This window comes from Meleagris gallopavo, chromosome 3 (assembly GCF_905368555.1).
Source record: "Meleagris gallopavo chromosome 3, MGAL_WU_HG_1.1, whole genome shotgun sequence".
Lineage (NCBI taxonomy): Eukaryota > Metazoa > Chordata > Aves > Galliformes > Phasianidae > Meleagris > Meleagris gallopavo.
In genome coordinates, this window is record NC_139406.1 from 2,343,571 (window position 1) to 2,367,993 (window position 24,423).

At 40.3% G+C, this 24,423-nt stretch overlaps 1 protein-coding gene and 1 pseudogene across 24 annotated transcripts in view; one reads left to right on the forward strand and one right to left on the reverse strand.

Moving 5' to 3' along the window:
- TPK1 (thiamin pyrophosphokinase 1) overlaps positions 1–24,423 on the forward strand; it is a 269,647-nt gene that overhangs the window by 64,385 nt on the left and 180,839 nt on the right. The gene's annotated exons all lie outside the window — the stretch shown is intronic.
- LOC146544567 (uncharacterized) lies at positions 11,444–12,238 on the reverse strand (annotated as a pseudogene).

The window sequence follows — 24,423 nt, forward strand, 5'->3', positions numbered from 1 at the left end:
TGATTCCATGATTGTGTGTTTTCTGTCTGAAAATGGCATGATCTTTATGCAAGACGGCACTTTTTAAATTTATGTTTTGGTAAAGCCACAGAGCCCTGATTTTGTCTGCTCTGTGTGGAGTACTGTTCAGACTGACACATTAAAGTAGTTTTTATGACCATTGAAAGAAGCCCATTGACTTTACTTCAAAAAGCATTTGTCTGAAACATTGTTGAAAGAACAGAACTTTCATTTGAAATCTTTTCTTGTTTTATTGCTTTGAAAATAAATACCGCTCTATTAATATTCTACAAATATTACCTTGTTACCTTGAACATATGCACAGTTGATATCGAGTTCTATATACTTCAAGTATTAGTTAAAATACTTTTCGAACTGCACCTGGTATTGAGAAGATGCTGTGTTGACTGTAGATTTGTTTTTCTGCTTCTAAAGGAAGTTTACATAAATTACAAAACGGTCTTTTTTTCTCTTTAAAAACACAGCTGGAAATCTTTTGCTTTAGTTTCTCATGTGTATATGGTTTTAATATGCATACAGTCAATTTTTATGTGCATATATAAATAAATAGAGTCAATCTTTGTTTGGCTGGATTTTTTTTTTATGTTTTTAGGATAGTCCCTAGAGATTCTAGTAGATTCAAAATGCTTATCAAGTCAAAGAAGAGGATTTTGGAATGAAGGTAGAGAATCCCAGTAGAGACAGCAATGAAATGCAATATGCTGGTAGATCTACATGAGCTAAAAGGATTGTTTTATTTTTTTTTAACTTTGAAAGTAATTTGTGAGAGACTAAATTGTTTTGAATATTCTGCATGTTTTGAAAAGGGACTTAACAAATTCTGCTTGATTTAGTTTTGTTAAAGATGAGCATGTATTTTTTACTCTGCAAATGCTTGTCTAAAGTTTAATGTTTTAGAAGCTGCAGTGGAAATCGTACACGTGACAACAAGAACTAACATGTTAAAGCTGTATATTTAAATCTGTAGGAAATAAGCTTGTCCCCTAGCTATGCTAATAAGAATAACATGTATATAAATGTGCACATAGAGCTTCTCCCAACTTACTCCTCATTTCTTCTTTCATTCCATTTTCTAATTTCAGCACTCCTTGAGGGAATTTACTCTGAATATTCTGCAGTGCTATCCTCGGGTGGATTTGTGTGTGAATTTCAGATGGGTTTTATGTTTGCTGGTAACTTTTTCATTCTGTGATGAGATTTCCTTTTATTAGTTAATGCTGACTTTGCTGCATTTGCACGGCACTCTCTGTTGCTGTTTATGAATACGAAAGTAACAACCACCATAAATATGGAGAGCATGGAGGAGGAGTTAGAGTAAACAATTTATTTTCATGTGTTTGGGATTACTACATAACTCTCTAATGACAGAAGAAAGTGGAGTTTAATGGTCATAATTATGTTACAGAGGGGGGGAAAACTGCACAAAATAAAATAGCTTACTTAGATTTCTGGCATTCTTTATTCAGACTAATGATTAAATGGTGCCTTTTTATTTATTTGGATTTGATCATTGGGAGAGACATTGAAATATTTATTTTCCTTTTGCATTAAGAGTAGTTTGGCAAGAATGAGTCAAGGCAAGCTGAATATTTCAAAGGAGAGAGATGTGGAGACAACCTTGTGCAAATCAGGAGTGCAGTATGGTTTATTCTTTGATATTTTGAGGCTTACAATATGTTTATGTTTGAATGGGAAAGAGGTGAGAACGTATGACTTTGACTTGTATTTTATCCAGTCACATTCTGCAACTCTGTCCAAAAAAGAAACTACATAGCTTAGATTACCAGAGAAAATAGAAATTTGTGGCTGAATCTAGATTCTGTTAGTTTTCCAGATATTGCTATTCAGTTTTGTAGTGAAAATACATTAAGTAGGTAGTCCCACCATGTAATAAACAACTGTTAATTCCTCTTTTAGAAGTTTGTTTATCTTATCAGCAATAACAATCACAGAATCACAGAATTGTAGGGGTTGGAAGGGACCTCCAGAGATCAAGTCCAACCCCATTGCTAAAGCAGGTTCCCTGCAACAGGTCTCACAGGTAGGTGTCCAAATGGGTCTTGAATATCTCCAGAGAAGGAGACTCCACAGCCTCCTTGGGCAGCCCATTCCAGTGCTCCGTCACCCTTACCATGAAATTCTTTTGCATGTTGCTGCAGAACTTCCTATGCTCCAGTTTATGGCCATTTCCCTATGGACCACTGAAAAGAGGTTGGCCTAGTAAGTAGTATTAAAATAATACTGATTGTTTCTGAAGGGAATAGGGGAATATAGTGTGACATACCTGAATCATTAGCAAAGTGGACTGTTTTAGAGTGATTTGATCCAATAAAAGTGTAGCATGGGGACATATCTCTCAGACTAGCATTATCTCTTTAAAAACCTGAGATCTTGCTAAGCAGTATTTTATTAATAGACACAGCTATGCAGAATATATGGTAGGAAGCTCTGCGATTCACCAAATGCTGCTGTCATGCAGGAAGTAGTTCATGCTTTTTTCCTCTACACAGCTAACAGAAGTCAGTAGATCACTGGAGTTTATGCTTAAATTCAGGCATTTGTGTAAATCTCTCCTGCTCTGTAATCCTTATATGCATGTACACTGAGACCAATTCAGATTTCATTAGCACTTTAACGCATACTTAATTTCCCTAGGGAACCAAATTCTTAGTCATGCTACCTCCTTCCAAAGCTTGAGATGCTTAGCGTGAAAGACAACTTCTGCCTGGATGCTTTCCTGTGAAGCCTAATCTAGGGAACCTGCTTCAGCAGAGAGGAGTGGACTAGATGATCTCCAGAGATCCCTTCTATCCCACGTGTGAATCTTTGAGATTCTGTGTGACAAGCTCTTAAGCAGTCACAAGACAACAGAACAAAGAAGTCCTCTTCCCCTTTCAGGTTCCTTCTGCTGAGTTCTGCTACTGAAGTTCTCAAATGCCTGCTGTGTCAGAGAAAGACAGAACTGGAATAGTTATACTTGTCTTTATCAAGTGCTGACAAAGAAAATATCCTATATTTCGTCCTTTTCTGTTTGGTTTCAGCTGAGAATTAAAGGAAACTTTCTGTAAGAAAATTTAAAGCAGTTACTGTTAGTTTCTAATCACTTTCAATGTTACAACTTTCTTTAGTAGTATTTTGCTTCCATGCCCAACTCTCCTGAACCTTGAGGTTTAAAGATTAAAATGAAATGTCTCAATCTGTATTTTCTCAAAAAAGCTTCTTCTGAAGTAATGACTTCTGGTGCTTCTCAACTTTTTGCTCAGGAAGCTCTTTATGTAGATTAGCTATGACACCAAATACAAAAGTTCTTTAAGAAAAGCATCTGAGTTGTGTTATCATTGGCCGAAAAGGAGTATATGCTTGCTGGGGATATTACTGAATGTGCACAGAAGTGCACATTTATGTTTCTCTGATATCAGGTACTTAAGTAAATCACATAGGAACCTTGGATGGTATTGAAGACAACACTTTGATCTTCATAACATCAAGAAAATAGTAGCTTTTTGATTCAGATAATGTTCTCCCACAAACAGAGCTGATAAGAAAGTTTTTTTTAAAAATATATTTTAAGACAATTCTATGAAATAGAAGTAAATATTGAATTGTAAATACCTGTCGCTGTGTAGATTCACATCAACTGGATACACGCCTTTCCTACTCTAGTAGTAGAACACCTATGAAACTTAACACAAATTAGTCATGGGAAAATAAATGACATTTAACACAAACCTGTATGTTTCATTATGGATATCCAGTCAGGTCGGGATGTGGTCTAGCTACAAAACACAAGCCTCTGTCTTGTGCTCTTTCTGCTGTTCTAAGACATACCAAAATTTGGTGATAACCAAATTTGATGGTAACCAAATCTGATTTTGCTTTTAAGGCTGCTTTGCTGTTTGATAGTTTAAAATGTTAACAGTCCTTAAAATAGTATGATGCTAGTCAAAAGAGGGGAATAAAAATTATTTTGAAATTACAGAACTACTAAAGAGACAAATTTGCTCTTGCCACACAACAGTAAATAAAGAAGAAAAAAAAAAAAGGAAGTTTAGCACGTTTTAATATTCTAAATGACAGAATTTTTTCAAATCTACCCAGACGTACTAAATATATTGAACATCTTGAGCAATGACACTTTTTTCTTGTACATACTATGTTTTCCTTTTTTCCTACACTGTTGTTGCATTTCCCTATATTATCACAGACATTAAAAAGTAACTAAAAAGTCAGACCTTTTAAAACTGAAATATTTGATTTGAAAGTGGTTTCCGATTTAACTATTAAACATGTTTTCAAAACAGATCTTGCTGAAACTTGTTCAAAGGGACATTGCAAACAGAGTGTTCCTGTTATGGATATGAAAGCTCGTTACTTAAATCTAAGGAAGGTCAAATTTCAACAGGCCATAAAATACTGGGTTTTTTTTTTTTCAAAAAAAGACACAGTCAAAATTCAGTGTTCAAATAACATTGGTGCCTGCTTGAACTGTATTCACCAACTTGAAATTATGCTTTATGCGAAGTGAAAACTTTTACAGGCTTTCTCTTTGTAGGATTTGTAGGAAAAAAAAAAAAAAATCTGCAGCATAGGAAGTTTCGCACGAATGTGCGTAAGAACTTCTTCACGGTGCGGGTGACGGAGCACTGGAACAGGCTGCCCAGGGAGGTTGTGGAGTCTCCTTCTCTGGAGATATTCAAGTCTCGCCTGGACGCCTACCTGTGCGACCTGGTGTAGGGAACCTGCTTTGGCAGGGGGGTTGGTCTCGATGATCTCTAGAGGTCCCTTCCAACCCCTACAATTCTGTGATTCTGTGATTCTGTGATTTTCTGTAGAATTTTCTTTCCTTTGTAAAGCTGCTTCACATTACAGGTAAATCAGTTGCCTTTGCATCAGAACCTGATTCAGGCCATGCTTTCAGCTTGGGTCTCACTTTTGCCTTTTAAGATGGAGATGGCAATGAAAAGTGCTTGCAAGGCTTGGGCGATGTCTGCCTTGACCAAACCTATCCAGAGTCTACTAGTCTGACCCCAGGCTTCGCTATTGGCCATAGCACACCTGTCCTGATCCCAGGCCTCACACCCAGCCAAAGCCCACACAGCCTGGCCCTATGTCTCTATCCTGGCCATAGACCACCTGGCCTGGCCTCAGGCCTCTCTCCTGGCCATAGCTGCCTGGCCTGCAACCTCCTCCATAGCTCTCAGTCACAGTCGGCTGGCCATGGTCTGCAGCAAGATACATCATCTTGGCACTTTTTTTTTCCGGCCTTTGACCACTCAGTTCTCCAAACAAAAGTCCTCTCCACTTCAGCTCCTGGCAGGTCCATGGTTACATGTTATCAGAGTTCCTTAGCTATACCATGCTTTGTTTGTTGTTAAATAGTAATCTGTTTTAAAAACTGAGCCCAGTTCAAGATCTGGGTCTGAATTCTGCATTCAGGATTTTGGCCTGGAATTGTGCAGAGATCTGGTTCATCGCTTGGGATCTTTGCAAAGCTGGGAAACAAGAAGAGGTCTTGCACAAATAGAGAAAAGGAGGGAGATGATGAGATTATTTCTCAGATTTGTTTTACTACAGATATGCTACAGACACAAGTTAGAGAGAGATGCTGCACTTGAAATAGCAACTTGTAGGTTGCTTCCTGTGGCTATTGTCTGTTTTGTAGATGTTATCTATTTACTCTGTGCTTCGTCTGACTTATTTTTAAGGTAGTACCTGGACAAGGCCTGCAGTGTGCCAGTTGTAAGCAGAAAACCTTGTAAGCTAAGTCCTGATCATATTAAATAAAATAAATAAAAATTAATTACAGGAAAAAAGCATGGGATTCTGATTGCACTGAATAGCAGTGAAGTGTGTGGAAAGGGATCGAGGACTCAGTAAGTAAATTGAAGTGAATGGAAAACCACACATAATGCCATTATGCAAGCTGTTAACACAGAAGAAAGAGTTTCCATGTTTTTTTTATTTGTTTTTGTTTTTTTTTTTTTAAGCAGGTGCATACTAGCATTCTGCTACTTGATCCTGTTTGCAGCCAAATTACTTAGCACAAAAAAAATGTACATAGCTACCAGCCGTCAAGCTTTTCCACATTTTTACTTGTACCACAAAGCACCTTTGTCTACTATTGTCCTGTCTGTGCCTCAATAAATTACTAATTGTGATACCTCTGCCTTTACAGTGACACCTGCTGCCATGGGCAGATGGGTCATAAAGCTAGTTCTTACCTGAACTAGTCTGCCTTCAGACTGACTGCAGATTGCTTTTCTAAAATACACTCAAGTTCCCTCCCTTCCTCTTGAGTGTAGTTTTCTCACTGAAGCAAAACAAAGACCTTCAGACCAGTAGCTGGAACCCACATGGAATAAATGAGCTAGTCCCAAATCTAATCCCCACGCTACTTTTTACAAGTGTATACGACAGTTTAATCTCTTTTCATCAGAGCTCCTTTCCTCTTAAAGTGTATTACATAAACATAGTTTATTTGGGAAATATTGATGGTAAGTGAACATTCAGATGGGATGATCTTAGAGATCTTATTCAACCTTGGTGATTCTATGATTCTGTGAATAAATAACTGAATTAGGGCCAGCTGGAGAAGGTTCAGTCTTACTCCACATTATGAAAGATGAATGGAAACCAGTGATCCTACAGCTCTGGAGAACAGCATGATGCTGAGCACGTTGGAAAATGATGCCAGTGAGGTACAGATGTGTTTGGATATAAGCTAACTCTGATTCCCCATTTCCCTCTCTCCCCAGACCTTTCTTATTCTTAAGGTAAGGATAGGCAGGGTCAGAAAAGGGTTTGGAAGAGATCCTGAAATGGGGACACTTGAATTTTTCCTCAATAAGACTTAGCTCTGTCAATTTCAATCTTCTTTTTTTCTGGCAGATTTTTCAGTAGTTTTGGTCAAGGACCGAGGAAAGATGCTAACTTTAATATATAGTATATATGTATACCACAAATAAAATGACTTTATGCAAAAAAAAAAAAAAAAAAGAACAAAACAGCAGTTGACTAGGAATTGGAAGTGCACAATAGGAGAGACTTTACATGCTATTCTCTTAGATGACAGTTTTTTTTTCAGTTTGTGGTTCACTGAAATATATTTGCTCCTGTCAAGATAAAATAATTTATTTCAGTAATAGAAAAATAACACTTCTTTTTCCAGTACTAAGGCAATCTCAGCAGGGATATGCATAGTTTAGCATGCTAACACAATTCTACTTTAATATTAAATAGAAACTGATTGTAATTCCTGAAATATTACTACTACATTATCAAAAATGAATTTCAGCAAGAGAAAAATGGCTGATGTTCCAAACAATATGATTAAAGTTTGTAGCAGATCTTTCTCTTACAGACTGTGAGAATAAATTAAAGGTTAGCTTTAATTATTGATTTTAATTTTTTTTTTTTAATTATCTCTTGTTCTATAGTAGTTTATTTCTTTGTATTTTTAATTGTAACAGAATGGCAATTTTGGGGATTGATTATGGACTATTTTCCCAAAAACATAGTTCACTGTTTTCTTGTTTAATTGGTAGTGTCATTCATCTTTAAAAGAGAAAATACTGGAAACACCCTGCTTTAAACAGTTATTTTCATTACAGGTGAGGAAATCTTACACTCATGCCTGGGCATAAGATTAAGTTTCCTATTGTACAATTAGTGAATATACCAATGTTATGATATAGCAGCGCACAATTAACAAATATACAGATCTTAAGGTATAACAGAGAGCTTGGCTATGATGTAATTACACCAAAGCAGGAAACAGAAATGATAGGTATGCTCACCCGTAACCTGAGCTCATGTGAGAAACTCCAGTGGAGTAGATCTCCAGAAGAGATCCTTTCCAGCTAGCAGTCAGCTCTTAAATGAGTCTAGGAGAGGTGCAGCCAGGCTCCTCCCCTTCCTGCAGCACAGGTGAATTGCCTTCACCTGTGCTCCTGTGGCTGACTCATTGCTCGCCTCAGGTGATCAATCAGAAGTTGGGGCCGTGATTCAGCAGCCCCATACACTCCACCCCTCCACAGCGTGAACCAGTGATTAGGTTAACTAAAGAGTGAGCTTTTCCTAATACAGAGATCCAGTACACCGTCGACGCTTATACAGTTTCCATCGCGATGCATGGCAAGATACAGGCCGTATTTCTATCCTGGGTAAACACTTCCACTTGTACTGGGGCATGTCCTGGCCGTGTGTACCACGCTTTCTGGCCAGATGTCTGCAGCTGCATAATAATATCAGGCACCAAAGGGGGTGGCCTGATCTTCCATACGGACATGATGAGGGTCCCTTTAGCAATGAAGATTGGAGTGTTGACCACAACATCAGTAGGCCATGTACCTATTACTGGAGGGACTACTGAGCCTCTCACCTCCAACAGTCTCCCCCAAGGTGCAAGTAGGCCACACCACTTGGGTCCTACCTGCACCTTCCAAGGCCATTTTATTCTATGGGTGCCAGGATCTAAATTCTCAGGGGTAGGGAGCAGAAGATTATTTTCATGACCAATCAGGGGTCTTACCTGATGATCAGTGCCCGTAATTTGGATCCTAAGTGGGGTGGCCCATGTTGTCTGCAACATTCTCAGGGCACTGGGTCTGCCATCTCGGGGTCTTTCATTCAGCACCTGCAAGGTTTCAATGAGTCTCTTTGTCCACCCCTGCAGGGATTGGGAGTCAGTCTTCAGGGTAGCCTTAAGAATTCGATGAGGCCTGCCCCCGTTGGATCATATGGCAGGTGGAATCACCATTCAATGTTATTTTCTTCTGCCCAGCGTTGTATTGTTGCACCAGTAAAATGAGTCCCTTGGTCGCTCTCGATGACTTGAGGTGTCCCATAGGCAGACATCAGTTTAGTGAGTGCCTTGATGGTATATACCTGGTTTGCTTTCGGCACTGGATAAGCCTGCAGTAGCCCACTTGCAGTGGCGACGCAGGTCAGGGCGTATCTCGCCCCCTCAGACCGAGGAAGGGACCCAATGTAATCGAACTGCCATCGCTGGAGAGGATTGTGTCCTCTAGCAAAATGGGCTGTTGTTTCGGGCAACAGTCTCGGTCTCAGAGCAAGTGTGCAATCCCAGCATGCCTGGACGATGTCAGGTAGCTGTATGGGCAGTCCCCATGCTTTAGCAGCTGCCCACATTGCCTTTTGTCCCGCATGCCGTAGCTTCTGATGTAAACAACGGGCGATGTTCTCGGATGGTGAATTCTCAATCCATCAAACTCAGGCCAGCGTATCGGCTTCATCGTTTTCTGGTGACTGTAGGGGCTGATGACCAGAAACATGGTAGACACGTACAGTCCTGTGTTTGACCATATTCCATATGTCTAACCACATGTCCTTGCCCCAGATTGGCCGGGCATGGATAGTACATTCCTGGGTGGCCCCTGTGCAATCCACAGAGTGAGCCCTTGGTACACAGCCCAATTATCTGTACAGATGCTCAGGATACCATCACCAGGTTCCTTGATTGTAACCATCCACACGGCTCACAGTTCTGCCCTTTGGCTACTCTGACCATCCCCCTCATCAAACCAGATTGTCTCAGTAGAAGGATGGTATGCTATAGCTCTCCACTTGCTCGAGTTGCCCTTGCTGGATCTATCTGTGTACCAGGCATCTTCAGGCATAAGGTATTTTCCCTCCTGAATGGGACACTTCTGTGGTGGAGCGACCAATATTTCTTTTGGTGCATCACTGTGATACGTTACTTGGCCTAGGATCTTCTGGAGTTCTTCTTTCAAGGGTGATGAAGACAGACTACTCCTTTGGCTGAGATAGGCGACCCATCGTGCCACTGTTTGTGCTTGGGCCACCCCTGTTCTAGGAAGGTGGGTCAGATCTTTCACCTACCCCTGAATCAGCAGAGTGGCCTTGACTATAACTTAGGCCGTTTGAGTTATTGGCTTTACTGCCTGCAATGCCGAATAGGCAGCCAATAACTGTTATTCAATCATACTGTATTTTTCTTCTGCTCCATGCCAAGCCTGAGACCAGAAACCAATTGGGGTCTGAACAGAACTCTAGCATTACCACGGGCCCCAAACAAAGCTGTCTTGAGTTATATGAACATCCAACTCGGCTGGGAGGGTAGGATCAAATATACCCAATGCCTGGGCTTGTTTAACTGCCAGTTTCACCTGTTAAAAAGCGTCCTGTTCTGTTTTCCCCAGTCCCAAAGCTGCCCCTTTTTTGTGAGTCTGTATAGTGGCCTTAGCAGCTGCGCTAGGTGAGGTATAAAGGAATGCCAGTAACCCAGTATACCTAGAAACTCTTGCAGCTGCTTTGATGTTGTAGGGTCTGGGAACGCCTGAACCTTATCTGTGACAGCACTGGGTAGTACTTTGGTCTTTCCTGACCAAACCACCCCCAGGAATTTTACCGACAGGCCCAGACCTTGCACCTTTTGGGGATTTATAGCCCATCCCCTCTGTTGTAAATAGGTGATTAATGAATCTGCAGCCTGTCCTACTGCCTCTAGTGAGTCAGATATCAGCAGGAGATCATCAATACAGTGATACAAGTTAACATTATCTGTTTTTTTCCAATCAGCCAGGTCACGTGCCACTAGATTGTGACAATATGTTGGTGAAAGCACATACCCCTGTGGCAGGACTTAACAGGTCTACTGCTTGCCTCCCCACGTAAACGCAAATTGATCTTGTGATTCTTCAGTAATTGGGATACTGAAGAACACATTTGCTAAATCTAGGACACAATGATAGGTTTTTATCTCCCTACTCAGTGTGTCCACTAGGGAGGCAATATTAGGTACGGCCGCATAAATAGGCGGCGTGACCTTATTTAACTCCCTGTAATCTACTGTCATTCTCCACGTGCCATCCGACTTTTGCACTGGCCATATGGGGGAATTATATGGGCTGTGGGCAGGTCTTATAATGCCCACTTTTTCTGATTTCTGCACCATTTCTGATTTTTCGTCCTGCCCACAGGGAGTCTATACTGTCTTACATCGGTAAGCCGGTGCGGTTTCAGCAGGCAAATTGGCCCATGTTTCACATGGCCTCCTAATATTGCCTGCACCGCCTGGGTACTGATACATCTCTGTCGAAGTCTGAACTCTCCCACTGTTGTCTGGAGAGCCAGACCGCATAGAATATCTATGCCTGAGATGTATTCCTGGACTTGGGCAATAGACACCTTATACTCCCAGGGTGGGAGACGCCCAACCCCTAATTTTAACCATGTTTGAGTGACAGGAATAGTTTGTCCCCCAAAACCACCAATCATCACTCTGTCTCCATCAAATTTGGTTGGATCTCTGTAGATAATTGATGTTTCTGCTCCAGTGTCTACTAATACCATAACTCTGAGTTATGGGACCAATAAATCATTAATTCTACATAGGGCCTCCGTTCCCTTCTGGAGGCCCTAGGGGGACTAACATCCCTCGTCATGCGATGAATTGTGATGGGGCCAACTCTTTTGCTTCCAGTGGCTCAAACATTGTGGCCTGAGACACCTGAGGCAGCTTTTTTTTCTTATTAGGAACAATAAAACCTTCTAGGTTCCATGTCGTTGTTGGTATTCTCTCTATAATTCTTACCCTTGGTTTCTTAGGTTAGTTTTGAAATTTTTGATTGTCCTTTAGCTGTCTCCAAAGCTGGAGAAGGACATGGTTGGGCTGGCGGTCAATCTTAGCAAACTGGACCCCAGCCTGAATTAAGTCATTAAACATTTGTTTTCGTGAAACCCTTATGGGTCCTGATCGAGGACCTTGAGTAGCCGGCATTTTGGTTTTAGTTACCAGCAGGACCTCAGCTTCTTCTAACGTCCGAATGTTGCGCCTAGTTTGCAGGTGTTCTGTTTCTCCTAGGTCGGCCACTAACTGGACAGTCTGCTGGACTACTGCTTCTGAGGCGACCAAGGGATTTAATATAGAGACCAAAGTACCATACAAATGAGAGGGAGCTTGCTGTAGAATTAAGTCTCTCATCCCTGCTGAGAATTTGACCATATCAGGGCCATCAAATGTGTCTTCATAAATTGCTTCCCTTATGCCTAGTTCGCAGATATAACTTTGAAGGTCCTCCATGGAGGAGCACATCCCTGTATGTAGAGGTATATCAGATTTATTCGGCCATACCATACTGCAGGCGGCCATTAACCATTCCATTATAGAATGGTTTTCATCAGGATATTGATTACCCACATATAACCTCTGCCTGAGAGCAGGATGGACAGTCATGGTGGCCAACTTGGCTATTTCTGGGCCATTCACCAAAACACTTTCTTCCCCAGAATCCCACAGTCTTAATAACCAGGCTGGCACTTTCTCTAGGCTTCTGCCGAAATTGCTGTACTAAATCCATCAGTTCCGTTGCCGTGTATGGCCGGGCTGTTACATGCAAATGAATCTGAGCAGGAAGCCCCTGATCAGGTGGCTCCCCTTCCTGCAGCACAGGTGAATTGCCTTCACCTGTGCTCCCGTGGCTGACTCACTGCTCGCCTCAGGTGATCAATCAGAGGTTCAGACCGTGATTCAGCAGCCTAAGTGACAAATCCCTTTTTATTCTTGCTTCTTGAGTGAAAACCTGTCCTCTTTTATTCTTGTTACGAGTACATTTATACAAAAATGCCAGAAAGTCCATGCTCTTGTGGTTATATTTTCTGTTTTGTCTAGTCTCACAATTACTAAATGCTGGGTGAAGTACAATGATTGTGGAGTTCATAAAATAGATCTTTAAAGATCTATTATCAAGAGGTGGAGAGAACAGAGAACAGTAGATGAAGAAGAGATTAACTGCATTTGGACCCAATGCAACATGTGATGAGATCTGAGGCTGACACTGGATTTGTGTGGCTGTGAGTTGATGAAATGTAGCTTTTGAAAGATGGAATGTGTGAAATGGCAAAGGGGGAGTTACTTGGGCTCAAACTAGACAATGAAGAAAGAGCAAAGATGTGTTGCATTGGTTATGAGTACTTTTTATTGGGACTCAGTGTTAGTAATGCAGTATGGTTTGAATTTTGCTGATCAGGTGGCTCTGCTGAAATCAGAGACCTTCCCGGAAGGTGTACAGGAGCCTCTCAAAGCATGACTAAAAAGATGTGTCCAAACCATGCAGCTGTGTACAGCTAGTAATGCAACCCCCACAAGATCATAAGCTTTCACCACTGCCATTTTTAGTAAGATTTTTTCATGAGTCAGCTGCACATAGCATGAGAGTGGGCTATTGCTAGGTGACAGTGAAACACTGTGAAGGGGAGGGCACAGTACAGTACTAACTCTGCTTCTCAATGATCACACACACTGAGTCAAATTGAAACCAACTTGTATTACTCATAATGTGCACTTGTGCCACTTGGCTAGTAAAATGCAGTGATTACCAATAATAGAATTTCAGTCTACCTACATGTATGTGTGCCTGTGAAGACGTGGAGTTTTTTATTAAGCAGGCATGTAAGTTTACGTATTTAATTATCAGTTAATTATGCACAGTTTATACCTAAAGTTATTCACTGTTTCTCAGAAGTTGTAAATGCATCAGTGTATTTAGCAGCCACTTTTTTTTTCATGTGAAAGTAACATAGTAAGTTGAATGTATTGTGATAAAATGTGAAACACAAAGAAGTACAAGAGAAAATACATTATGTATTTCAGAATGTTAAAATTAGTATATATTTCAAAATTAGAAAAAATTTGAAAACATTGTGTAATTCCAGTTTAGATTCACAAAAGAAGTAGTAAATATAAAATTGCCAAAAAATAACCTATCTGTAAGACTAATAAAATATCATCTACTAATAACAAATGAAAGATGTGATGTGTAGGAGGGGAACTTTTAAATGTAATTATTGGAAGATTAAAAGTGACTACAATGTCTGTGGTTCCTATGTCACATCCCATCTGCAGGTAATGGGGAGTGACCAATATTTGCAAACATCCTTGATTAGGTTAAAGTGAAACAATCCCCAAGATCCATACATAAAAAGCAAAAACATAAAATTAAATAGGAAATTTCTACAAAACTGTTACCCTATATGTGTTCTCCTTCTCACAATTAATCTACGTAAGCTGTGCAGTTTTTTGAGAAATTCAAGTAAGCCTTGTGTTACTTAGCAACTAGAATAGGGATAAAGGGAGAAAGAGGCTTCACTCATCCTGGATCCAGTATCAAGCCTGCTGATGAGAGTGTTCCACATAGTGTAGAATAAAAAAAAAAAAAAAAAAGGCAAGGCCAGCTCCTCCTAGCCCCTTTTATAGTAACAAACTAAAAGAGAAGGGACCATTCCCTCAAGCCTTTGTTTAGAACTGTAGTTGCGTGCAGTTCCAGGATCAGGTGGGACATGGTACATCTGCTAAATCAAAGGAAGTGACTTCAGGCCCTTATCCATGACTCGATTGTTTCTTGGGCTGAAATATTTCAAGAGTGATTGAGACACCAGTCAATTAAGAAAGGGAAACCCAGCTCCTCCCTGTGGCTTAAAGATGGAAGTCCATCTGTATTGCAGTATTAAGGCTATGCAATTTAGGCTATCTTTGTAGAATATTAAAACCAAAAGCATAAAGCAGTAATATAGTAGCATTGTGATAAAAATCACATGCAATGTACTGACTGTCTTTGTAAATGGAACTGAGATCTGCACAGATCTGGTACTAAAAGTATTTTTTAAATCATTCAGAATTTTTCAAGTTTTCCTAAAACACTGAGTCCAAAAGGCAAGGGCTCAGGTCCCCACTGAGACTTCACCTCTCTGCTCGTGTTAAGCCTTTCCCCCCTTAGCAGGCCCTAGGGAGCTGCCCAAGATACTGGTCCAGGGCCAGGGAACAAGAGCTGAGTCTGCTTAGCACAAAGGTCTATAAATGGATTACCTCAGATGAGTTTTTTGAGGCCAATAAGTGAACAGCATCCTCGCAAGTCCTTTTCCCATCACATGCTGTGTAAGAAAATCAAAATTAAAGTTTTAAGCATCTTAAATGTCTATCCTTAGGAGAACCCCAACATAAAATTTTCAATGGAAAATTTTTGTAAATGTCCCGCGGTGGTGATCTTATTTCAGAGGGAAGAATAGAGGGCACCTTGAAAACAGGCACATCCTGCTGTTTTTTTTCCACAGGCACACTTGTGAATTTTACACAAGTTGTGTTTTAAATGGCTCTGATTCTGTGTACAGCCTTGCTATGAGAAGAGATACTGGGCAGAAGTTTATTCCCCTTGAGAACACAGTTGTTTTTTTTTCATTAAATTCCTACAAATATTTTTATTTGGAAATTTCATATTAAGGCTCTCTTATAGCCTTAATTAAATCAGTGTACTTGTTTCTTCATCACTTTTATGAACCAGGAAGCTACTGCTAAGCCACCTTGATTCATAACCAAATGCTTTCTATATAGATGTTGTTTTTTCTTTCCAGGGAGAATATTACTGTTTTTCCACTTATTCTATGTAAGAAAATTCATAGAATCATAGAATATCTTGAGCTGGAAGGGACCCACATTCCTGTCTCTACATCCAAAATTCAAACTCTATGTCTGGGATCATTGCCCATGTACTCTGTGAACTCCAGCAGGCATGGTGCCATGCCCATGAAAGCTTGTTCCAGGGCCCATTCTACCCTCTTGATGAAGAACCTTTTCTTAACACCCAACCTGACTCCTGATGCTCCTCATGTTTTTCCTCAGGTCCTGTTGCTGTTTCCAGATAACAGTTCCTGTTCCTCCTCTTGCTTATTCAGATGAGAAATACCATTTTGCATTCAGAATAACAGATGCACTCTTTCAGATTTCTAGCTTGCTTTGTAGCTGACTCAGCCTATTAAAATAAGGAATTTGTTTCCTATGATGACTTAATGTGTCTTTTCATCAGTACATCTGGGGAATTTTTTAGAATGATTGGTTTTGGTGTTCTTTTCAAAATGTTAACACACATCTCTTATTTTAAAAATCAAATACTGTGTTTTATCCTTCATTATGTACTCGTTTATTCCTACTTTCATTCCTACTCTTCTTAACAATATGTATGACAAAAGAAATACGCATTTGATGAACTTACTCCACAGATCTGATCTGTCATGTCTGTCTGCTAAGTTATACTAGCTGACCTTCCTTTTTGACCACTGCTAGATCTGGCAGAAAGGAAGACCTACCAAGAATATTATTTCAATCTCAGATTTATTCTTTTGTAGAAAGAATCATGTTGGGGATCAAGGTTAGCCCTGATATAGAACAGCTAAAGTTCTTTCTGTTTTTCTCATGAAAGGGGTACTTCTAAATATCAAAATAATGTTCATGTTCATCCTTAGAGCTGTGTTTTGTTGCCAGATCCAGGGTTATTTCAGTGCAAAACCACCAATTCCATGAAGTCATTCCAGTTTTTGGTAATTCAAGTGCCAATGTGTATGTATCCAGCGATTACAAATATGTAATGAACCAGGTAAGATTGAGTCTACTTTATAGTTGATTTTATGTTTCCTGTTGTGGGGGGAAGACCTTTGCTGCCAAAATGTGAGAGTTGAGAGAAAGGAGGAGACATGTGGGTCAAACACAAAAAAGGGTGAATCTGTCATATGGATTAGAAAATTGTATTTGCTGTCTTATTTTTCCGTCTCCAGTTCCATCTCTATCCTGCTTTTTTGATACCTATTTCCAAACAGCTTTTAGACCAAATCATTCTTTTGAACAGCTGAAACAATTTTACAAACAAGCGTTGATACACATTTGATTTGTTTAGAAACTTACATGTTATACCCTAGTTGTCTTTTCTTTTAAATGGAGTTTCTGATTTTTATGAGCTTGGAAATTTCTTTGACACACGAAAGTTTTACTAGACTGTGATATAAATGATTGTCTGGAAATGTATTCTAGGCTGATAAGAAACAGCGTGTATTTTAGTAGCCTAAGAATTAATACATTTTGTGTTATTTAAAATAAGTGGGTGATTACTTTTTTGATGAGTTGCAGACTACTGCAAATCCGAATTAGGAAACAAAATCTGAAATATATCTGTGTTAGTTGAAAATATTTAATCATAGCCATGAATACGAACTTAATCATGCACACTGCTTTATGCTTGTGGGTTGGCTTGAATTAATAATGCATATTGTTCAGTGGAAGTAGAGCAGACGAGCACAGACTCTGGTTGTGATGAGGAACCTTGTCTTGCTGGTTGTCTGTAGCAGTATGAGGTTGTTTCTCCCTCTTCACTGCCACAGTGTTTCCTACTGCCCTCTCCCACGTCCTGTCTCTCTGTCTGCCCCACATCCTGTTCACTGTTGGATTGCATAGAAGTTGCAGTTGGTAGCATTGAATTAGTGAGACAAGATCAACAAGAGCCTTTTTTCTTATTACAGTCTAGTTCTTTGAGCAAATTTGTATTTTTTAATAGTGGAAAAAAAGTGATTTTTTTTCCACTTGGTTTAGATTTAGGACGCCAGCAGACTAGCTACAGTTAAGTTTTGTTAGTGAGGCATGTTGCACTTACGAAACAACAAAAAAAGATGGTATTTGAAAGGCAACCTGATGGGAAGTATAATGAAGGATAGCAGGCTTGGTGTTGCAAGCAGGTTAAGATTTGAGACTAAACAGGTTCCTTATCAGTGATGCTGGATTTACATAGGCAGCTTTTGCATCTCTGATGAGCAGTGATGTAGCTGGTGATCAGAAAACTTTTGAGGAATTAGCAATGGACTCAGTAGTTACTTATGTGACATTGGTTCTTCTCCGTGTTTCCTTATCACAGCAAGATCATTGTGCCCCTTCCTGCCTCCAAAGTGCTTCCCTCTGTTCAGAGAGTTTGGAGAATGCACTGCTTTCAATCTTAGTCAGAAGTTGGTCCCAGATCCTTATCAACAGCCATGATCTTGATGGCATCCATCCTTTGGCGTGTATACAGCATTGTGTGGAGCCTCCATGCTTGTTAGTTCCTGCTGTAATATCTCTCCGGATCTTAAAAAAAACAAGCTTCATGCATGTAGAGTTGCTGGAGGCTGGGGCTGTAGCCCAGCGCCCTGCTGGGCTGCTGGGTGAGGGCCTCAGGTCTCTGCTGTTCATGTCCCAGAGCAGGACCACGTTGTCCAGGCCCAGCACTGCTCAGCAGGGACACTTCCCAGTCAGCGGGAGAACCGGGACCCAGCCCAGCCCCCATGTGTGGCTGAGAGGGAAACTGTGACTCTCCAGGCAGTTCCTGGCATCAGGAGCCTGCTAGCAACAGGATGCAGAACTGGGATGGTGGAGACCTTTAATTCCTTTTCACGCTGAAAAAGACCGTGACATTTCCTTACATTTCAGCAGGATAAGGCCAGAAGCTGATTAAATTATTGGTTTGGCTGTCATTTTTCAAGCAGGGAGTGTAAAAAGGGAGAAATGAAAAGAATAAACTTCCTCCTGATTCTGTCTGCAGAGGCATGAACACACAGCCTCATCATAAGGTCACATAGCTGTTAGTGTAAATGATGGTATCATGTACTTTGCTTTATGCCTGAGCTCTATCCCCTTGCACAGGGCACTCCCACAGCTAGGCTTGCAGAGCTTGTTTCAGCCAGGGATCCACGGCAGCTTGGTGGACACCAGAGCTCCCCATCTGACAGACTCCGAGAAGGACGGAAGAGTAAATCATGCACACCATGAGAGTTGTTGGAATATTAAATCTAATACTGATGAGAGATTACTTCAAACTCAGCAGCCTTGAATATGAGTAATTGTAATGAACTCTGTGTGGAACTGTATCTGAAAACAGTCCAGAAACTCAATCTTGTGAAAACAAAGCTGCTTTCTTGTCTCTTTCTTTGTCAGCACATTGCTCCTGATATGCTTACTGATACTCGGGTTCCTTTTTGCTTGCAGCTGAAGGGTTTCTTTCGGTACTGTTTTGTTTGGAAAAAGTATTGACCTAATCTTCTATTCTTTTTCTTCTGTAGTGAGCATTGAGATTTATTTTTTACAATTTTTGTTGTTGTTTAAGCAAGGTTTTGATTTGTGGACTGTATAACTTAGTTTTTTGCTAAAATGCAGAGGAGGCTATTGTCTGTGGTTAAAACTGATTCATTTTCCCTTTGTTTCATTTCTATGTTTGTGTTATCATAGGATTGAACAAATGGGCTGAGAATAGTGTTTCTGAATTCATCAGCACATTGTTTCCTTCTTTGTGTTCCTGTATTTAATTGCTTAATGAAAACTGCCTCTGCTTACCTGATATTTCTGTGATGCTTACAGCTCCAAGTGAGCGATTAGAGATGTGCACCAGTTTTGTAGGAAACCTAGAGGTACATTCCTAGGTGTGTTGCAGATCTTTCAGAATCTGTTCCGTACAGAAGAAGCAGGCTGTCTGCTCTGGCATTGGCTGCACATACTGGGCTTTCATGTCCTGACTGATACAGATTGCATAGAGGTTGGTTATGAAACATCAGCAGTGGATGGACCTTTCTCGTGTAGGCAGTCAGTTAAGGATAACAGCCATTGCTTTGCACAGCATTTGTAAAAACTGAAATTCGTTCCTGAGCTGGAAATGTGTATCTAAAACCATACAGCACCACAGGCAGAAGGAGGAATTTTTGGTTAAATTCCTATTGGAATTCCTATTTGGTGATATTCCTATTCTTAGAAAGTGCTGTGTACACCTGCAGAAGGTTGACTCCATTACTACTGTCTTGCAGCAGCATGAAAATTTATCTGTAACAGCAGCTTGACAAGCACCTGCATATTTCTTTAATTTTATTTGGAACAATAGAATATATTGACAGCAAGTGACCTTCTGCCAGTGCTTATTTAGAGCCTCATGGACTCTTGTGCATTTAAAATACCAGTGACAGAAGCCAAACCTTTTCAGTTCAAGTCAAATTAATTTAACCATAGACTTAATTAAAATATTTAAGCAGCCTCTTAGCGAGAGCAGTGTCCAGCTGCAAAGTAGAAAACGTGAATGGACTAACAGAGAGATGATTGGCTAAAAGAGCTGCGGAGGTACCAAAATAAGAATGTCTGCACTGAACAGTATTTGGTATCTCACAGCCATTGCATATAATCCTGATAACAGGTAGAAACACATGGCAGTAGTTTGAGCAAATATATCCTCTGGCTAGCGTTCTGCAACTGCCCAAATCTGTGGATTTGTGAAACATATTATCACGGTTTCTTCAAGACAAATGAGAAAAACAGAAAACACAAATACGGATTATGCATTTTGCTATTGGTAACTGATATTTTTATTAATATTGTGACAAAAAAAGTACTAGCCAAATGTGTCAAGCAAGCCAAATATATTGTCTTTTGTACATAATGTTCCTAGTCATTAATTATGCAGCATTCTCTTATGTGTTGATTATGCTGGCAGGTTAATTATGGTAACCAGATTACTGACTCAGTAAGGGAAAGCGTTGCATAGCTAGAGGAGTTAAGTAAGATTAGTAAAGAAACATGGGGATATACTTAGAGGGGTGTATGGGGCTGCTGAATCACGGCCTGAACCTTTGATTGATCACCTGAGGCAAGCAGTGAGTCAGCCATGGGAGCACAGGTGAAGGCAATTCACCTGTGCTGCAGGAAGGGGTGGAGCCTGGCTGCACCTCTCCTAGACCCATTTAAGAGCTGACTGCCAGTGGGGAAGGATCTCTCTCTGGAGATCTGCTCCATCAGGAGTTCATCTTGCGAGCCCAGGACAGGGTGAGTGACTTTTTCTTATTTCTCCAATATAAATTATATTATATATATATTATTATATATATATTATATTAGCTAAGCTCCTGGATGTGTGTATATATATATACACACACACACACACACACACACACACACACACACACCATCTGTATATCCATTGATTAAACAGAGGGTTTTATAAATTTGAACTGGGGCAAAAGCCTGGGTTAATTCAAAAATGTAAGGAAATGACAAAACTGCTTTATTTCCCTTGCAGTAACTACTTGGGGAATGTAACAGATTTTTATGATTTTTTTTTTATGTTTTTTTTTCCCCCCTCTGGTATTGGTGTTTTGTATGGTGTTTTGTCTTTTGTATGGTGGCACCCTTTCTATACCCTGGTCTTACTCAACCTGCAAGAGTTGCACCTGTTCTGTACAGACTCTTTCTCTCCTGGATCTGCAGGACTATTCAGCTTGTGATACTTGCCTCTCTTCTGCAAAAACTCAGAGCTGGGACTTCTCTTTCTGTGTTTGCTATGCTGTTCATATTCTATCTCACAGTTAAAGGAAATTTTTGGTATTTACTAAAAGAGGTTCTTTTTGCTTTCATTATTTGTGTTATGTTAGAACAGTTTTGTATTCACTAGCAGGCTTAATATTTGTCTCTATTGTTGAAGGAAAATAGTTCATAGATTCCTACCAGAAAAGACACTGTTTAAAATGACCATCTTTACTCAGAAGGACCTTGGTATATCCTTCACTCTGCCCGTCTGAAACTCTCTCAGAGGTACAGAGAGTTCCCAGTACATCACTTGACATGATTCCTCCTTGACAAGGACTTAACTGAATGCTGTTCAGTCTAATACTTTAAAAAACAATAACATTTAAATAACATTTTTACCAACTCTGTGCTTTCTGACTGGAATAAGCTAGATGGCATGCAAGGTACCTGGCGGATCTGAGGGTTCTCCAGTAATGGTGTAATATCCTCCTGATCCAAAAGAGAATGTGCGGGCAGGACACTTTGTTTTGGCTGACCACATAAATTATTCTTCCCTCTTAGAGTTCAGCAATCAGTTTGGTTGCTTCTATTTGACTTGTGCATGCATGAGCATGTCATCCCTCTGTGTCTCTTTTCACCTTCTCATTTGAGTATTTTCTTTTAAATCTATTTGAATCATAAACTTCTTGAAATAAAGTATCTCTGTTTTCATGATGCCAAGAAAAACAGTGCCCTAATCTTATTCAGATCCTTCAGTTTCTGCTGAAATAATTAATGAGGCTTAGCATGGGCAATTGCAAAATGCATAGGCTGCTAGATTTGCCTGCACAATTGCCGTGCTGCACCTTGGCCAAATGGTTGTTTGTAAAACGGTTTTGTCATTAATACAAAAAACACTGTATAAAAACAGTTCTTATTACCTTCTAATAAAAAAATTCCATCTGAGTTGTAAGTCTGCAATTGCTGACTATCTCCTTAAACACCTAAGGGTAATAATGTTACATATTCTTCCAACTAATATATATAATTACTTTTTATCAAGCAGGGCTTGGTAGTGGTAGAAGTAGTATGATTTACTGGCCTCCAGCCAATCAGTTAATTTCCTGCTGGTTACTTAAGGCATGTGCAGTTTTGGTTTGTTCCAGCATAAGTTATTACCTTGCTGGTGAAGGATCAATACCTCATAAATAGATTCTCTAAATAACTTCACAGTGCTGCTGAGTGATGAGAATAAATATGTGGAGAAAATTCTAGCTATATGTCACAGAGTTATCCCTAGATCTAAGTCCGTGACGAAGGGGGGGAGGCACAGGCCTTGGGGAAAAAAAAGAGACAAAAGAGCAAAGAAAAAAAAAAAGGGGGAAAAAAAAAAGGTGTACAGTTTGCCTGCCCCAGCCCCACAGCGAAGTGTGCTGCGGGCCACACACTCTTGGAGAGGGGAAAGGGCAGAGAGCTAGCAGATGGGTTCAGCAAAAGAAGCACGATGGCAACAATCTGAGGAGGAATGGTGATTTACTAAATCCAGCAAAATCAAACAAAATGAGAGAGAGATCAGAGCTCCCAAAGTGCGAGTCCCCACGGTAGTGCAAGGGAGGCATGTGCCCTTCTTTGCAGTGAACTGTGCGGGAATCCCTGTGGGAGAGCTGCTGGGTCCTGTCCAGAGTCCATCTATCTTCCTCTGCCCGCCAGGTCCTCCGGGAATGCCGCCCTCCCCTCCCATCAGAATACTCAAAATGCTTATAAGAGGCAGTAAATGGAACCAGAACGTAAACTCTTTAACTCCCACTGGTTCACATGACGTTCTGATGCGGAATATTGACAACAAAAAAATCACCAAACCACAGCACTATGTAAGGCAACTGTTTTAATTTGAGATATCAAATAGTAGTCTTATCTCTGTGAACAACGTACAACTATCATAGACCTCTTGTCAGGCACCTTTAGGTCATAGAAAGAGTCTAGTATTTACCAGTGAAGGCAATTCACCTGTGCTGCAGGGAGGGGTGGAGCCTGGCTGCACCTCTCCTAGACCCATTTAAGAGCTGACCACCAGTGGGGAAGGATCTCTTCTGGAGATCCGCTCCACTGGAGTCTATTACACAAGCCCAGGATATGGTGAGTGTCCTTTTTTTCCTACTCCAGTATAATAATCAGCCAAACTTCTGGATATACTATATCATCTGTATGTTCATTGATTGTACAATTGGCGAGCTAGGCAGGCCGAATCTACTTTATATCATGGCTTTTTTGTGGAATTTCTATAAATGGGTCAAAGGGGAGAATGCCATTCTGCTAGATAAAATGATCCCTGGGCAGATCCCAGGGTTTCTGGGATCTCCTTATTACCAATTAACGACCTTAATTGAGAAATGGGGTCGCCTGCATACTATGGGGAATATTTCCCCAGTACTCATGACAGAATATTTTCAAGGACTAGACAGAGATATTCTAACCACAAAAGAAAGGCAATTAGCTACATCCACAGTGGCATGGCCACTGTTAAATGCCTGAAATCAAGCTAAGACAAGATCAGATAACTTAGAAAGTGAAAATCAGCTATTAAAAGCTCATATTGACAAATTGGAACAAGAATTTAATGTATTAACGGGGGAAAAAAAAAAAAAAAACAATTTTACAGTCTCTAGGTCACGTCTGCAGTATTTCAGTAGATAATAGCCATATTTCTGAAGTAGCGGACCTGGTTGAACAGGAAAGCAGAAAATCTAAGTCAGATCTAGAGGTTCCACTTAGGGCGGACTCCCTGGAACTCTGTCCTATTATAACTCAAAAAACAAAGAAAGTACAAGATAGACCAGCAGGGGTGCCCCCTGACCAATGGCCCCCTGCTGAAATGCATTTGCATGTGACAGATAGGCCTTACACTCCAACTGAATTAATGGATATGGAGCAGCGATTTCAGCAGAGGCCAAGAGAGAGTGTACCTGCATGGCTGCTCAGGTTATGGTATTCAGGAGCAGAAAGTGTCATGGTGAATGGGCCAGAAGTGGCAAAGCTGGCCACCATAATGTTACACCCTGCTGTCAGGCAGAGCCTATGCACTGCTGTCCAGTATAGCGATAAGAACCATTCAATAATAGACTGGTTAATGGCAGCATGCCGTATGGTCTGGCCAAACAAAACAGACATTCCATTAAACACAGGACTATAGTCCTCCATGGAGGATCTTCAAAATTAAATTCGTGAATTAGGCATGAGAGAAGCGATATACGAAGTCTCGTTTGATAGCCCACTGCAATAAAAGACAAAAAATCCATTTATAAATATATATTGAT